The 19,526-nt window shown below is 36.8% G+C and overlaps 1 protein-coding gene and 1 long non-coding RNA gene across 2 annotated transcripts in view; one reads left to right on the forward strand and one right to left on the reverse strand.

Moving 5' to 3' along the window:
* Positions 1–19,526, reverse strand: part of LOC145996692 (uncharacterized) — a 186,440-nt gene that overhangs the window by 64,149 nt on the left and 102,765 nt on the right. The window lies entirely within an intron of this gene.
* Positions 14,121–19,526, forward strand: part of LOC145979837 (very long chain fatty acid elongase AAEL008004-like) — a 94,023-nt gene continuing 88,617 nt past the window's right edge. The window contains exon 1 of the mRNA XM_083112886.1: positions 14,121–14,201. The gene's annotated coding sequence lies outside the window, so the exon portion shown is untranslated. The remainder of the gene's footprint in view (positions 14,202–19,526) is intronic.

Consider the following 19,526-nt stretch of genomic DNA (forward strand, 5'->3'; position numbering starts at 1 on the left):
AAAGAGAGAATGACCGGGAGAGTAACAATGTATGCGGCTGCATATTCGTCTGATGTTTTGAGAGCGGGTTCTCACATTCAGAAACTCTTATATAAAATGAATAGGTGCGGCGAACTATGAGTGTAACAGCAGATGATTGCGGTCATGGATCAGCTGACGCGGAGTGATACATCGAATCGGTGAGACCGTTTGTTTACAGAAGGTGTCGGGGTTTGTGATTTAGACCTTAGCTTGGATTAGAGATTGATGCGCTTATGTATGTGTGTAAACATTAAGGCATTGACTTGTTAAGAATGTTACATCAATAATGCTGTCTCGGGAATGTTATGCTTTTTTTCTCTATAAAAAAGAGAAATGTTTGTTGATTGTTTGGTTAAAAAGAATTTCCTAATTATTTGTTTTGTTTGCATAAAGATTGATACACTTACAGCTATATATGTGCATTAACTTGTTAAGAATATCACATCAATAATACCGGCTCGGAAATGTCATGTCCTCTTCCTCTATAGAAGGTCATATAAAATGTGCTAATTGGTTGGCTAAGGGGGATTTCCTGATTAGTAAATTGAGGTTATAAATACGTACGTATAAAGGTTTTGCTAATATGGAATGCTAAAGCTCAGTACTTGGCTCTCTCAGGGATTCGAATTCTATTAGGTTAAACAGCATAGAAATTTCACAGCAAGAATTCTCATATTTACTGACGATATTCTTAACAACCTGTGTTGTGATTCCACTATAAACTGTATACAAAATATGCAGTCCCTAGAATGAGATGGACGAGGCTTATGAACCTCGACCTATACAGTTGTACAATCTGACAATGATTGGATGTTTTGTTTTTTTTTTAAGCATAGCAGAGTGTTTTCGCTTATTTTAATATCAGGCAACAATGTTAGAAAGTGGCCCCCCCAAGAATACAATTTAAAATCACTAATGTGATATGAACTTTTTTTTACTTGTGTGTATTTGAATATGAAAGTGAGGTACTTTGAATAATTGAGGAGAACAATCACAAATAAGCTTGCAACGGTATTGGGAGGGGTCACGAGTTCAAACTTCAAACAATTTCTGTTAATCTGCTAAGACGATATCAGTACGAAAATTTGTAAAAAAGAAGAGGCAATTTTAGCTAATAACAACGATGAGGATGAATAATGATAATTATGATGAAATTGATGTGTGGCACTTAGAAAAAACAAAAACTTCAAAGTGTATTGCACCAACAGCTACCCCCTCCCAAATACAAGGCAGTTAACAGAGGTGTATTTTTGTTGGTTTACGAGTCTGAGGGCTTAAGTTAGTATGTTCACTATAGCTATACATATTAAAAAATGAAATGACCTGAGCAATAAAATATAACAATACCGATTCTGGCTTTTTGTCGGATGACGTAGTGGTAATGTTGTTGCAATCCCACACCCTGATGGTGTATAAACTTAAATGTTTTGCATAACATGAAATATTGTTAATGGGAATGTGTTGTTTCTAATGTTAAATATAGAAAGCAGATAACAAGAAAAAGAAGAAAAGAAATAATGTTGCAGGTAGATACGGAGCCTCAGCCCAAACACATATATGATCAGACGGGATGTCAACGATGCATTCATAACTAACATGTGATTATTCAAAAATTGAAATAGTACAGTGGGAAACAACCAACTAACTAACTCTCTAAGCTTTTTTTTAAAACCCGAAGAGAGCAAATACAAGCACAAGCGTAAATAATTAAATAAGTTACAAGGGGTTCGAATCTTTTGATCTAGGTATGGATGCAGACAGGTACTAAGTTTTGTGTGTGATAATGGAAAATCCCTCTTCAATATAATAACATAGTGGTAATGTTTGGTCTTGCCTTGTTCCTATCGATAACATAGTGGTTACACGAAAGAAAGAAATAAAAAAAAAATTAAAACACTGCGTCCCCCTATTAAGAAATACTTCTCGAAATTTATTCAACTTTTTTGTTCTCTTCCTATCTTCGTAACTAAAAAAAAAATGTTTTGTCAAACGTTTGGATGACTGAAAATATTAAAACATATGATGTAATAATAAAATGTTGTTGCATTGTAATCAAATGAATTCGTTGAATATGTAGAATATGGTGGGATATATCTTAAAATGTTAGAAGCTATTTGTTATGGTATTTTTTCTTTTTCTCTCTCTCTCTCTCTACTCTTTCTTAAATTTTCATCATCATAGTTAAAATTAATCCAAGAGAAAATATATATTTTGTGTTGACATGGGAAACATGCAATAAAAAATGCATGATCAGTAGTTAAGGTCAAGAGCTGAATAAACAGTGAGGGTGATACACGCAAGCTTCCAGCTGTGTGATTAGTACAAAATTGGGAGATGGAAGGCTTTTGTTGCTAAATCTTCAAGTTTAAGAAGGCAAAATAATTAGTTGGTTAATACGGAGCTAATTAGGAACTGGCATCCTCGAAGCTTCATGCTGCAAGCCTCGCTTTTCAACGTTTCGGTAAACGTTCTTAAACGTTTCAACGTTTCGGTAAACGTTCTTAAACGTTTCAACGTTTCGGTAAACGTTCTTAAACGTTTCAACGTTTATATAAGAACGTATAGAACGTACTGTGATACTCATCTTCACGATTAGTCAAACGTATCATTCATTGGCTGTTCATATATTCCATCCTTAAATTCTAATAATTATGTATTTTATCTAACAACAGATTAAATTAAATACCAAACATTATCGAGAAGCAATTCCCAAAACATTATACTAAAATATTAAAATTATAATAAGTGTTCTTCCATGGCCATTTCAGTCTTCAAACTGCTTCCAACGGCTTCCGTACGTTGATTCGCGATTAGTCAAACATGTCAAATGTAACTGCTATTAATAAACGTACGAGGAAAATAAGTTTTGTAGAAATTCTCTTCTCAATAAGAATACTATATTACTACTTTTATTACATTAAATATTAATTAATTAACTGATTCTCTAGCACTCTTGATTCTGAAAATTCGTGGTTACAGTTCAATTTGTACTTATCCTGAGCAAAATTTATATATATATTCTATTCCAATCTTTACAGATTTCTTTTAGATCCATCTCCATCTTCGTTTTGGTCCTTTACCATCAGGTTTCCCAACAAGATTCCTGTAAAATCTCCTTTATTCCTTTCTATTTCGTGCCCACCTAAATATTCGTGATTTAATCATCAATCTAATAATACTTGGAAACTAACATAAAATATGTACTTCTAAATTATGTAACCTTCACCATTCACTTGTTTCTTCACCCCTTTTAGGCTGAAATATTTTCCTAAGGATCTTATTTTCAAATACTCTCAATTTATGTTCTTTTTTCAATTGTAAGAGACCAAGTTTCACACCCATATAATACTACAGGCAAAATTACTGTTTTGTATATTTTAACTTTTATTTTCTTAGATATTAAACGAGAAGACATGCATTTCCTGAATTAAACCTACTTAAGAGACCTGTAGGAAGACCAAAACAAAGATGGAGAGACAACGTTGAGATGGACCTAAAGGAAATCGGTAGGGATAGAAAAGAGTATATAGAACTTGCTCAAGATAGGGACAGATGGAAGGCCTGTGTTGCTGCAGCCATGAACCTTCGGGTTTAAGAAGGCTAGGGAGTTAGTTAGTTAGTTAGTGTCTCTCACTGCTACACGGAAAATCCTACAGGAGTTTCATTTTTTCTTGGAAGTCTGAGATTCACCGAACCCCATATAGTACTAATTATCTTCATCGTTGCGATATAAAAAGAAACATAAGTATTTGTGTTGTGAATAGAAGAGCCGGAAAATCGCATGTCACGGCATTTGATGTTATCTGTAACAAAAAAAAAAAGCATGAGGATCATGTCGGAAATGCACTTGTAAAAAGCGAGGCTTGCAGCATGAAGCTTCGAGGATGCCAGTTCCTAATTAGCTCCGTATTAACCAACTAATTATTTTGCCTTCTTAAACTTGAAGATTTAGCAACAAAAGCCTTCCATCTCCCAATTTTGTACTAATCACACAGCTGGAAGCTTGCGTGTATCACCCTCACTGTTTATTCAGCTCTTGACCTTAACTACTGATCATGCATTTTTTATTGCATGTTTCCCATGTCAACACAAAATATATATTTTCTCTTGGATTAATTTTAACTATGATGATGAAAATTTAAGAAAGAGTAGAGAGAGAGAGAGAGAAAAAGAAAAAATACCATAACAAATAGCTTCTAACATTTTAAGATATATCCCACCATATTCTACATATTCAACGAATTCATTTGATTACAATGCAACAACATTTTATTATTACATCATATGTTTTAATATTTTCAGTCATCCAAACGTTTGACAAAACATTTTTTTTTTTAGTTACGAAGATAGGAAGAGAACAAAAAAGTTGAATAAATTTCGAGAAGTATTTCTTAATAGGGGGACGCAGTGTTTTAATTTTTTTTTTATTTCTTTCTTTCGTGTAACCACTATGTTATCGATAGGAACAAGGCAAGACCAAACATTACCACTATGTTATTATATTGAAGAGGGATTTTCCATTATCACACACAAAACTTAGTACCTGTCTGCATCCATACCTAGATCAAAAGATTCGAACCCCTTGTAACTTATTTAATTATTTACGCTTGTGCTTGTATTTGCTCTCTTCGGGTTTTAAAAAAAAGCTTAGAGAGTTAGTTAGTTGGTTGTTTCCCACTGTACTATTTCAATTTTTGAATAATCACATGTTAGTTATGAATGCATCGTTGACATCCCGTCTGATCATATATGTGTTTGGGCTGAGGCTCCGTATCTACCTGCAACATTATTTCTTTTCTTCTTTTTCTTGTTATCTGCTTTCTATATTTAACATTAGAAACAACACATTCCCATTAACAATATTTCATGTTATGCAAAACATTTAAGTTTATACACCATCAGGGTGTGGGATTGCAACAACATTACCACTACGTCATCCGACAAAAAGCCAGAATCGGTATTGTTATATTTTATTGCTCAGGTCATTTCATTTTTTAATATGTATAGCTATAGTGAACATACTAACTTAAGCCCTCAGACTCGTAAACCAACAAAAATACACCTCTGTTAACTGCCTTGTATTTGGGGAGGGGGTAGCTGTTGGTGCAATACACTTTGAAGTTTTTGTTTTTTCTAAGTGCCACACATCAATTTCATCATAATTATCATTATTCATCCTCATCGTTGTTATTAGCTAAAATTGCCTCTTCTTTTTTACAAATTTTCGTACTGATATCGTCTTAGCAGATTAACAGAAATTGTTTGAAGTTTGAACTCGTGACCCCTCCCAATACCGTTGCAAGCTTATTTGTGATTGTTCTCCTCAATTATTCAAAGTACCTCACTTTCATATTCAAATACACACAAGTAAAAAAAAGTTCATATCACATTAGTGATTTTAAATTGTATTCTTGGGGGGCCACTTTCTAACATTGTTGCCTGATATTAAAATAAGCGAAAACACTCTGCTATGCTTAAAAAAAACAAAAAAAAACATCCAATCATTGTCAGATTGTACAACTGTATAGGTCGAGGTTCATAAGCCTCGTCCATCTCATTCTAGGGACTGCATATTTTGTATACAGTTTATAGTGGAATCACAACACAGGTTGTTAAGAATATCGTCAGTAAATATGAGAATTCTTGCTGTGAAATTTCTATGCTGTTTAACCTAATAGAATTCGAATCCCTGAGAGAGCCAAGTACTGAGCTTTAGCATTCCATATTAGCAAAACCTTTATACGTACGTATTTATAACCTCAATTTACTAATCAGGAAATCCCCCTTAGCCAACCAATTAGCACATTTTATATGACCTTCTATAGAGGAAGAGGACATGACATTTCCGAGCCGGTATTATTGATGTGATATTCTTAACAAGTTAATGCACATATATAGCTGTAAGTGTATCAATCTTTATGCAAACAAAACAAATAATTAGGAAATTCTTTTTAACCAAACAATCAACAAACATTTCTCTTTTTTATAGAGAAAAAAAAGCATAACATTCCCGAGACAGCATTATTGATGTAACATTCTTAACAAGTCAATGCCTTAATGTTTACACACATACATAAGCGCATCAATCTCTAATCCAAGCTAAGGTCTAAATCACAAACCCCGACACCTTCTGTAAACAAACGGTCTCACCGATTCGATGTATCACTCCGCGTCAGCTGATCCATGACCGCAATCATCTGCTGTTACACTCATAGTTCGCCGCACCTATTCATTTTATATAAGAGTTTCTGAATGTGAGAACCCGCTCTCAAAACATCAGACGAATATGCAGCCGCATACATTGTTACTCTCCCGGTCATTCTCTCTTTCATAACTCTTAAAACTGCAGACACTGACACACCACTGCACTGGGATACCAACTTAGCCACTTCATTTGCTGGTTTCTCAGGATACCACTGACAGAACGTTACATAAATATTGAGTAGAATCTGTTTATATACGTATATAAATAAACGTCGTTTCTCACAACGTTACAACGTTTAGAAAGTCGTTAATTTTGTTTCTGTATTTTCCGTCGTTGGGTTTCCTCGTCATGTCGATCGTCGCGAATCCGAAATCGTCACCGTTCCAGCAAGTAGAGCAGCAGCGTTCCGAAAATTGATTGTAGTTCATGTCTCCGCCTACGTAGTCATCGTACGCGTGCTTGAGGTTGGTGTGATCTTGACGAAACAAACATATGAAATTAGCGTTGTCTCGTAGTAACTGTTTTGGAATTTTGGAAAACGTTTGAGCTAGGTAGAAGCAATCCATTCCTTTGTGACGACCTTGCGTGAAAAAGTTACGAATTTTATTTTGATTTTCCAGGATAGCGTCGTCGAACACAACGACTGAATTTTCACGACAATCGTCGAGTGGATTTATTTCCGAGGCGAACGTTGCAATGTCCAGACCATCGTACAGTTTCATCAGTTGCTAGTATTTGGATTGCTCCAAACTTTTCGAGAACAAGTTACCCTTTTGAGATGCATTTACCTGGCTACCAGTACTGCGGACCGGGTACCAAACTCGAGAAAAAATTGGAGAGAGGGGACAAGGGTGTGAATCCGTTGGACGCCGCATGCAAAAATCACGACATCGCTTACAACACCACGCAGACGGATCTGGATGCACGTCACGAAGCAGACAGAAAGTTAGAGCACGCAGCTTTCGAAAGGTTTGTGAGCAGAGACGCATTACTGGGTGAACGGGTCGCCGCACTGGGTACCACCATCGCCATGAACACGAAACAAAAAATTGGGGTGGGGTATATAAATAACATAGAGTGAAAAATAATAATAATAACAACATGCCTCGTATAACTGATTTGCCGCCCGAGCTACTATGTAAAATATTTAAACACGCAGTAAACGGAGATTGTAAGGATGTAGGGAAACTTGTAATCATAGCAAGAACGACGCCGGAATTTCGCATCCCTTGTGAAATGGTTCTCAAGGACCATCTTCGGGAGATCAGCGGCCTGAGGTGCGGTGATCTCAACATTCTGCTTTCGGCTGCAGGGGAAAAATTGAACGAGAGGTCGGACGAACTGTACGAGGCGATGGAGGGAAGAAGACGGTACACAGTAGATTGGTACAAGTCTATGCAGGGGAGGAAAGATATCATTACGCACATCATCGCGTTTTCCGAAGCACGGACTTTCTTCCTCTGTTAAAAAAAATAATAATATATATACGTGTCAAAAAAAAAACAACTTGAAGTTGGCAATAGAAAAATTTTTTCCACACTTAGAGCACAGTTTGGTTGCACATATTCGCTTTCCCGGCACACAAGTACGACAGTGCTTTTGAAAATATTTACTTGACACAGCAGTTTGGCACGTAGGGGGCAATTTTTTTCAGAACGCATAATGCAGAGATTTTTTGGGGTATGTTATTTAATACCTAATGCTGTGCAATGCAAAATATAATTGTTCACTTTTTTTTAACTATTCTCTATGACCTTACTTGGGTTTTTTTTTTTTTTTTTCGCCAAATTATATGCTTCTAGTCTCCTATACAATACAATATACGTACAATATTGTCAGCGGTATCATATTTGAGCAGGTCGCTTGTCACCTAAACACTACAGCTTACAGGTTGGGAAAATCTGACATGAAAGCAGATAATACGCTTATGCCTTATTTATATATAATTTTCACGGGCGTACAATATTGTCAGCAGTATCATATTTGAGCAGGTCGTTTGCCGCCTAAACACTACAGCTCACAGGTTGGGAAAATCTGACATGAAAGCAGATAATACGCTTAAGTCTTATTTATATATGTAATTTTCACGGACGTACAATATTGTTAAGAGCGTCAGTTTCCGTAGAGCTCTCTTTTTCCATCTTCCCTCTATACAGTGAAGCTGTAGAAGACACAATTAGCTAACCTAGCATACAACATACTTTCCTAATTAATATGGATATTGTCACACATTCCTCTTATTTTATACTGTTGTAAATGGAAAAGATTATGTACGGTAAATGTTTTGTACATTATAGGGAAAAAATGCAAAATATCCCCCAACTTTAATTCGATCCACCTCTGAATCGAATTTTTACATATTCTCACGCCGCTACACATTGTTCTATTTTGCTTCTTTTACTTGCCTTGCTTAATTAACTCTCGCTAATTAGCATTTTTTTGGAAGAAGTCAAATAGAACAACATATGGCGGTATGAGAAATATGCAAATTAAAGAATATTTTAGCAATATGAGGGCCCTAGCAATTAGCTTCGTCGACTAAGAGTACTCTTTTAAACATCTTCAGCTAATCGTATTACTAAGCGAGGACGTTTAAAATTTTTGGGTGTTGAAAAAGTTTGACCCTACTTTTTATTTTTATTGTTTGCTAATAGATGGCGCTAATAGTAGCCCCTTCCCTCCCTCTCCCCTCTTCTCCTCTGCTGTATGACAAATAGCACAAACATAAAAATCAAGATTTTGGAGAGTAAAACATAAAATTTGCATGCATCTGATGTCGAACCGGGAACTTTTATCTTTCGGGGAGTCAACATTATTTTTTTACTCAGTCGTCATATAACATAAACACACGCAAACATTCACATGTGCTTTTATTATTTTGTGTTCGGTAAGTACAAGTATATTCTTACATAAATTTATTTGTTAATTTAATAAATTGTAAACTCGAAGCCTGCTATACTAACACTCCTTCTGTCTATTGAAAGCGAATGTTGCGTGCATGCGGAAATAACACAGAAAAAAAAGCGGATGGAAGCAATTTAAAATCAGTGGAGCAAGGTCAGTATTACGAGAGCGTAAAAACACGTGCTTTCATTCAACTTCGAAAAATAAGAATAAATGTGTGCATACAGAACACATATGCTTTCTTTTCACAGTTGTAAAATCATATAAATTGTACATGAAGTAAGTTGCGGGAAGACTCTCTCTTTTATGTCTGTGTATATGTTGTACAATTAGGTACAAGTATTGTACAATTAGGTACAAATTGTTGTACAATTATTTTCCCCAGTTGTCCAGTTGGAGTTGGGGGCACAACACTGGTACTATTTGTACCCACAGTGCTAACTCATGTATTTTGTTTAATATTTTATTTCAAATTCACTGTCAGAAACTAGTGTTGCCAGTTCCTGGATGTAGGTTTACCCACTCTGCTGGTTGTCACTGTCAAGCTTCCAGTATTCGTACAGCATAAAAAGCTATAACCCCCCTCTCAAAATATATACATTGTATACGGCAAGATGCCCAATAGCCTAGCAACACATCATGAAAAAACATGCCAAGAGGACCCAATAGGTTTATAAGTCAGTGCTGCCAATTTCTATTTGTAGGTTAGCTTAGCCAGTAAAAGATCATATAGTGGAATTTTCTTCGGATGGGTTGGTAACACCAACGAGGCTCAAAAAAAACATCCAATAAAATTGCCAAATATAAAAAGGGGGCAATAAACCCCCCTCATAAAAGGCTACAGTAAAAACCCACAGTGTCGCCAACACTAGGGCCCCCAACAGTATTGCCAAACATAAAAAATACATGGACCCCTCAGGTCCTTTGATGAAAATTTACAGTGAAAAACCCAGTAGGTTAACAACACTGTCAAAAAATCTACGGTAGTGTTGCCAGATGTAAACAGAGGGCAATAGGCCCCCCTCATAAAAGGCTACAGTAAACCCACAGTGTTGCCAACACTAGGCCCCCAACAGTATTGCCAGACATAAAAAGTACATGGACCCCTCAGGTCCTTTGATGAAAATTTACAGTGAAAAAACCCAGTAGGTTAACAACACTGTCAATCTACGGTAGTGTTGCCAGATGTAAACAGAGGGCAATAGGCCCCCCTCATAAAAGGCTACAGTAAACCCACAGTGTTGCCAACTCTGCCCTCAAAATATACATCATAAAAGGCTACAACAAGCGCCACAACCTTGGTGATTTTTTTCGGGTAAGGAGTTAACAACACTGCGCCATCAAGTGAAGATCATGCCTTACGAGAGAAATCCATTAAGGCGATCGAGCGCCAAATGATGATTCGAGCGCCAAATGATGACTGGGTACCCGGCCACCTGTACTACTGGCGGTATGAGAAATATGCAAATTAAAGAATATTTTAGTAATATAAGGGCCCTAGCAATTAGCTTCGTCGACTAAGAGTACTCTTTTAAACGTCTTCAGCTAGATCGTATTACTAAGCGAAAACATTCAAAATATTTGGGTGTTGAAAAAGTTGGACCTACTTTTTATTTCTATTGTTTGCTAATAGATGGCGCTAATAGTACCCCCTCCCCTCCCTCTCCCTCCTCCTCCTCTGCTGTATGACAAATAGCACAAACATAAAATCAAGATTTTGGAGAGCAAAACATAAAATTTGCATGCATCTGATGTCGAACTAGGAACTTTATCTTTCGGGGAGTCAACATTATTTTTTTACTCAGTCGTCATATAACATAAACACACGCAAACATTCACATGTGCTTTTATTATTTTGTGTTCGGTAAGTACAAGTATATTCTTACATAAATTATTGTTTAATTTAATAAATTGTAAACTCGGAGCCTGCTATACTAACACTCCTTCTGTGTTTCATTATACTATTGAAAGCGAATGTTGCGTGCATACGGAAATAACACAGAAAAAAAAAAGCGGATGGAAGCAATTTAAAATCAGTAGAGCAAGGTTAGTATTACGAGAACGTAAAAACATGTGCTTTCATTCAACTTCGAAAAATAAGAATAAATATGTGCATACAGAACACATATGCTTTCTTTTCACAGTTGTAAAATCATATAAATTGTACATGAAGTAAGTTGCGGGAAGGCTTTTTCTTTTATGTCTGTGTATATGTTGTACAATTAGGTACAAGTATTGTACAATTAGGTACAAATTGTTGTACAATTATTTCCCCCAGTTGCCCAGTTGGAGTTGGGGGCATAACACTGGTACTATTTGTACCCACAGTGCTTACTCATGTATTTTGTTTAATATTTTATTTCAAATTCACTGTCAGAAACTAGTGTTGCCAGTTCCTGGATGTAGGTTTACCTACTCTGTTGGTTGTCACTGTCAAGCTCCCAGTATTCGTACAGCATAAAAAAACTATAACCCCCTCTCAAAATATATACATTGTATACGCCAAGATGCTTAATAGCCTAGCAACACATCATGAAAAAACATGCCAAGAGGACCCAATGGGTTTATAAGTCAGTGCTGCCAACTCCTATTTGTAGGTTAGCTTAGCCTGTGAAAGATCATATAGTAGAATTTTTGTAGAGTGGGTAGGCAACACCGACGAGGCTCAAATAATGATTCGAGCCTCGTCAGTGTTGCCAATTCCTATTTGTAGGTTAGCTTAGCCAGTGAAAAATCATATAGTGGAATTTTCTTCGGATGGGTTGGCAAAACCCAAGCCTCAAAGAAGAAACATCCAATAGAGTTGCCAAATGTAAAAAGAGGACAATAGGTCCCCCTCATAAAAAGCTACAGTAAAAGCCCACAGGTCGCCAACACTAGGCCCCCAACAGTGTTGCCAGACATAAAAAGTACATGGACCCCTCAGGCCCTTTAATAAAAGTTTACAGTGAAAAACCCAGTAGGTTAACAACACTGTCAAAAAATCTACGGCAGTGTTGCCAGATGTAAACAGAGGGGCAATAGACCCCCCTCATAAAAGGCTACAGTAAGAGCCCACAGTGTTGCCAACTCTGCCCCCTCAAAATATACATCATAAAAAACTTCAAAATATCATATAGTGGAATTTTTGTAGAGTGGGTTGGCAACACCGACGAGCCCCACATGATGATTCGAGCCCCAAATGAGGTTTTAGAACCGGGCCACTACCACTACTTTTGCTGCTTATACATGTATATGTGCAGTTATTTATTAATTATAATTATTACAAAAATTACTATCATTATTAAAAAGTATTAACCAATTATTGCGTGAGTGTGTCACATATATTTTATCATTCACTAAAACGCACAAAATCTATTTATTTTATGTAATTATTTTAATGCTCTTTTGTTTGTAAAAGTGCAGTTGTTTATTAAATATATTAACTGCAATAATTACCATCATTATCAACCAATTGTACGACACTGTCAATGGCATGAGTGTCTTGAATGAGACACATTCAAAGATGGCTCCTGATATGCCCACCAAGTTCATTTTACCTCCTAATTACATTACGTTTATGTTTTTATGAACAAAGGTAATACAGAAATATTGTGAACATCCTATGGAACAATGTAATTTATTTTCAAACAGTTGAAAAATCTAAAAAATAGAGGTGATGGGTCTGCAAACCCCTCCTCGGTAAGCTAAGGTTAAAATTGTATCTGAACCATTACACAATATGTGTCCACTGGGATTGGTCAATATCTGCCTCTTGGTTGCTACATCATGTACATTTTGTTTAGCTAGTTGTAAAATATGTCATTACAAACCTGTAAACTCATAACAGTAACTTCAAGTGAAGGTAGGTTAGCTGCAATTGGTAAAAAGCCAAAATTTCCGGTTTTCTTCCAAAAAAAGCCGGCTTTTTATCGAGAAAAATAAACGTCCATTCAAAAAAGCCGTGTTTTTTGCAACTCTAACAATGATAAAATTCAAGTATAATTCCCAGTTTTCAAGGAGAACTTTCTAAAAATTCAAGGATACAAACACATGATTTCTTTCCAATTTCAACCTCTCACCACCCACACACAAACACACACAAATAAATTAAGAATATAAAGGGTCTGTGTTTGCTCTAAATATTGATCAATATGGGTGTGTATTCTTCTCCAAATATGTGTATCAATTTACAAAGAAATTTGCATCATAATATTCAAGAATTAAATCAGAATATTAAAATAGATGTTATGTAACCACAAGATATAATTTTTCTGCGAAATTGTTGCAAAACAAAAATAAAGTTCGAAGTTTGGATAATTTTCAGTATAATTAGACTCCGCGAAAGAGTCGCGCAGAATTTTTGCGGACCCCGTGAAAGACCAATATTCCGGAAAAGTATAGGCTGGTATCGGCAGATGAATTCCAACCGATACTTTCCGATACTGATACCACTGGTATAGGCCGATACCGATACATCGGCATCGGTTCAGCCCTAGTATAAATTCAATGGGATTTAGAATAATAAAAGTTGCAATTTCTCACGTCTAGAGAGAAAAAGGCACGCAGAAATCATGCATAATTCCCGGAATTCTCGGTGAGTAGGCACCCTGTAGGAGTTTGTATCTTCATTTTTATCACATGGATACCTAAGTAAGAACGCAAATGTGCTGGCCACCTAGATGTTAAACGTTTCATCTTCAATTTCTCCTAGTTTTAGTAAAGCTAACGGTAGAATTAAGGACTTGTCAAAGCAACTGCCAAATGATAACAATGCCATCTTCTACTACCGATAACATGGGAATTTATGCTAATACCTTGCATTATAAACACAGGGAATTTACTGGCGCTTGACATTGAATATGTATGCCCTTGAAAGGTCCGAGGAAACGGAAGCCTGGATCCCATATTGGAAAATGACTTGTCACTTATGCTAACTATACAGGAAGGGCCGTGGAAGGAGTCAGTGAGCTTTGGCGTGGCATCTTCGCGATCGGCATTCATTCCAGAGGGTCTTTTGGCGACGGTTCGTGGCCCCGGGGCACCCACCTACAAGGACAAAAGCATAGAACGACTGGCCGGTGCACTTCAGGTGAGCGGTTTCGACTTCATAAAAAAATTTGTTCAGAGAGAAAAGTTGTTCATTCAATGTTTCTATTTTTCGCTTTGCCGGCCTTTGTGGCGGAGTGGTTAGCATAGAGCGCTACGAGTCCCGGGTTCAAATTCCGACCTGGGCATGGAAGTTTTTTGTGAGTGTCCCTTCATCAGTTCCATCATATCGTTGTATGAGAACGAGACGAACGTAACTCCAAAACTGTTGTTTTCGGTTTTGTTAACTTATTTCCTGTGAAGAGCTCAATATGGAGTCAGATCGACATATCTCCCCTTCTAACCCTTTGCACTAAGGTGGAGTCACGTATCTCGACTCTTCTTAAAAGAGTCCGACTTATTCCTAAGAATAAATTTGATAATTTGGAGTTACGTCCCTCTGGTTCTAACACAACATATATCATCACTCATCCTAATCTTGGCAATTATCCAAAAGTGGTAGAAATGCGAAGTAAAATAAAGGAAATAAATCATAATGCTACGAAATTGATGAAAGGACAATCATATAGGTACATACATGGGCCGACCTCTGAAGCGGAGTGGTTAGCTCAGCGCGATACGACGTCAAGGATCCCGGGTTCGAATCGTGTTCCTTCATCAGTTTCATCACTCATCTTCATAGCAGTTAGTCAAATGTGGCAGAAAAGCAACACTAAATAACAAAAATCAACATACAGGAATAAACAATATGAGCCCGACCTCATAGTGCTTCCTACAAGGGCGAATAGTATTCCTGCAAACGTTCATTTCCAGACAGGGATGCTGACTCATTGTGAAATATCATAAACGGTGAAGCTGGTGTTCACTGTAAAAATTACTTTCTTACGCCTTAAAATATACATTTATATTACTTCAGTGTGGCTGACATTTGAAACCTTCCTCTCTCGTAAGCAGGTACAGAAGAGATGGGGGATTCCACTGATATGCATAGTTCATTCGAGTCCTATGAGTTATTACTAGAGACCGGATTTTAAAGGGGAAAAAATCCTCTAGAAAGGATAAAAAAGTGGAAAATTATTGTCAAAAAAGGAAAAAAAGACTAGTTTTTGCACTTCATTAAATTTCGTATTAATGTATAACTTTTTATATATGTCAAGGTACGGATTCAAGTGTAAATACATATATTCATATGATGCTTAAATTAAATATATATTTTGTATTACCTTTGCGAATTGTGGAATGCGAGCTCGAAAAATAATAACATTTGTAATTTCAATATTTTTACCTATTATAATCAGATCTAATATGGTGCTACTTCCGGTTTCTTACTGTAAAAAACTTCATACAATCTCTATACTTGACAAACTTTCCAATAACTCAAAATCGGTTAATGTGAGGTTTTACAGAATTACCTCTCTTCAGGGTAAAGCGCCCCCAGATATGGAAGAAGGATGACTAGAATCTTTTGAATAAGCGAGAAATTTGCTCCCCCCCCAAAAAAATGTCTACTGAATATAAACAAACGCACATGCGCTTTCTTCTGAGGTACGTAGCATGAACTAAAAACAAATAAATTGATATGCTCACGGTAGAAATAAGAAGCAGAACACAATATTGTGCTCAGTATAAGTGTGCGACGATTATATATTTTTTTAAAACATGCATTTAACGACGAAAATAAACTCCTGCACAAGCGATATCTCCTTTCCATCAGGAACTTTAGTCCCAACGTTGCACTTCCTGTATCTAAACCCCAAACTGCAAAATTCGTAACACAGATCTTTTCGAACTCTGAAAGTTTATTCTTTTTGCTAAATCAAGTCTACAGCAGTTGGATATTCTGCAGGATCATAACACACATATGCACTACTTTCTTATCAAACTCCTCTAATCCGGTTATACGTATTACAGAATTGTCACTCTTGTTGTGTTTCCGTGGCATAAGGAAGTGGGCTTAGTTTTCCTTTCGCTTTATTTATGATCCTTTTAATGCTTTCAACAGTCGTTCTGCCCACGCCACTTACGTCTCCAGTCAGCTGTTTAACTTGTTTGAAATTCGTAGTATTTACCATTTCTGGATTATCAGCTAACGTTTGAGAAACTGTACACATGTACAATTATACTCTTCCTTTGTTTATTGATGCAGTGCCTGCCGAATCGTTTCCCCTGTTGCTGCGATGGCGTACGAGGGATATTTTCATTGTTATCAGCACTATTAGTGTCACTCATGGTAATATAGTAATAACCAACGGTTCCGGAGCACGGAGATCGAAGAATTGCACCTGTTCGTGTTGAGATGAAGTTACAAATTCGAAACCACCGCTGGGAGAGGGGCGAAGTGAGGAACGGCTAGACGATTGACCTTGAAGCTCGCATTTTCGTGTCTCGCAGGTATAAAATATCGTATGTACTTACAAGGGAGAAGAATAGAGGATTAATTTCTTACTTATTCTTATGCATGAGACAATTTCAGCTATTGTACGAAATTACTAACTTACTCGTGGATAATTAGGTTATTTTTCACACGCCACAGACAATACATAATGTACTTTACTCAAGGATGATAAACAAGTTCTGTTCAATTGAATACTATGTGTAACTCTTGCGCCTTTATAAGTTATTAAGGAGTTTGTGAACATTGCGTCGTTGCATTACATTATTCAGAATTTTTGACTATCTTAAATCATGTCGGAAGACCTTGAACTTTCCACGAGACCTACTTAACCGTGGCAAATCACCCCCGCCCCTTTATGAGAAACCACAGCTTGCTAAAATGTACGCATCACGGTACCAAAACAAGATTTTGCCAGACGGTTCTGTTACACAAACGTCAAGAAAGGTCATGAACGTAACCAGATATTTGAGTCATGATAATGTCACTACAATATTTTCTCGATCAACGTAGACATTCTGTACTGAACAATTTCATGCATTGAGAAGTTCATAGAATTCTGCTAACCAAACATCATAATCACTTTGACGTGTTAAAGTTCGCGAGATTTTATAGTGATGTCTCTTCAAGAAACTTCCAGGAATAACATGCACAAGATACGACTTCCTACTTACATGTTACGTCCTTACAACAGCACTCATCCATGTTGACGGCTAACAGCTCGACGTACAGGCTTTAGTCAAATTGCCGACTCGGCTGGAAATAAATTCTGGATATTACACTCACCGAATACGTTAAGCTTCCATACGTTATGTATACTATTTTCAAGCATGCAAATGCACTACAATGCACAAGGACTTCGTAACGACACGGCATTAACATCGCCGAGCACAATCCTTCATGTTGCGGAACTACTTTTCTTAAACCTTGTTCCTCTATCGAACTTCCTCGCTTCCAAATATGCGATATTTGATACTACAGTACTTGTACAACAATATGACACAAAAATAAAACACAAACTCATCAATATGATGAGTTTGTGATGATATAGTTCGAACAAACAAGTTCGAACTATATTGTATGAATTGACGCTTATATCAATCCGCGCAATCTCACGTCCCAAACAAGGCTTTGCAAGCAAACCTATTATCGGAAAGGACAATGCCACCCCTTCCATTCTAAATCAAACACAATTATCCCTATTTTATCGTTAATTAGTAAATGATTCATGATAAACTCCTGATAAGCAAACTATGCATTACAACACTAAACAAATCTCTATTGATCGAAAATTAATGATATTGCAAATTATCCACCGAGTAACATTATTTCAGCGAATGATTCCTCAACGCCATATATTGAGCATAAAATCGGATTGCTATTAATTATACAGCCTAAGATCAAACATGTATTATATGATAGACAGTTTTACATTTCCGTTTTAATATATTACCTTCTAGCACATATTTTACATATTGTGGCTCTTTTAACATACGTATAATTTCCATATTTTCAAACATTTCCAACATGTATTCAATATTCATATTATGACTGCAGTTTCCGAAAAATACCAAATCATCTGTAATACGTTCGTATTGTGGGTCTATTCTCTGTTCATTGACGCCCACAGGGCGGGCAAATGGGGAGGGAGGGGTAATCGCTCCCCGCCTGGATTTTCAAAATTGAATAATTTTTAGAGCTGTTTCGATGACAGAAGTGTATTTTTTAAATCAATATTTTCAGTAAATGACTGATTTCTCATGCAATATTGACACCGATTACTTGTAATCATATTGATTACTTGTAATATAATTTTCGATGTAACCCTTTATTTGATATACGGGTTATCCATGTTGACATAAGCACGTTTGTTTGTCTGTACTACTCCTTGTATATCTCTTGTACTCCTTAATTTTACTAGCGTGTTTTTGAAGCAAATCTCTGTTAATAACAAATTCGAACTTTGTTATGCTTAGTGTTAAAATAATTAAACAGATACTTACCTGAAAAGATTCTCTCTGGCTATCGGCCAGGTGAGTTGATGAACATATTCAAAGCTTCAGGGCAGAAGACAGCTCTCGAAAGCTTGGAATCCTTTTCCACAACTCACCTGGTCGATAGCCAGAGATAATCTTTTCATTATTCGTCGCTAGGAAAGCTTCAAGACTTACTTCATATATTTACATATCTAATACGTTATTTGTACAAAAAAAAACGTTTCCTGTTAATAAATAAACCCACTTCCTTGCTTATAAAATAACTATGTAGCTTATTTCAGTATTGTTTATTAGTGGCAACGAGAGACCTGGGTTCAATCCGAAGTGGGAGAGAACAGGGATTTTTTTTGCACCTGTTCAAGCGGCTCCGGCGCCCTACCAGCGTTGTATGTATAAAGGGAACTCTGAGGGTGGGGGGAGTGGCGCAACCACAGGGGGGGCAGGGGGGCATTGCCCCCCAACCTTGGTCGGAAATGAGTTCTAGGGGGCAAGGGGGCAAACATTGACGGCCAAGTGTAGCTGCAGGGTGTAATTACCTCCCAGAACTTCAAATTTTATGCAAATAAAAATAATTTTGGTAAAATGTTCTTGCTCGCTTCGCTTGCAATACCTGTTTTTCTTAGTCTTATCAAGTTGAGAACCGTAGCTAGGGTACAGCGGGAGACGGTCCTGAGTGCCGAACGATCTAAATTAAAAGAAAAGTTTTAAAATGTGATTGATTTTTTTAAGTCTACTTGATGCACAGAAAGACTAATTGAGACTGGACCTATAGCTTAAAGTGGGTTCCAAATCACTATGTGCCTCCACCGGGTATCGAACCTGGGACCTTGATCACAAGGCGACGATGTTACCACTACACCATCGGGGAGGCGCAAAAGTTGTAAATGATATAATGCCATGGGGTTCCGTGAAATTATTTGCACCCTATTAAATTAATCTTTGGATCCAAAAAATGTCTTGCTCGCTTCGCTCGCAATTT

The sequence above is a fragment of the Lepisma saccharinum genome, chromosome 1, assembly GCF_977018435.1.
Source record: "Lepisma saccharinum chromosome 1, izLepSacc3.1, whole genome shotgun sequence".
NCBI lineage: Eukaryota > Metazoa > Arthropoda > Insecta > Zygentoma > Lepismatidae > Lepisma > Lepisma saccharinum.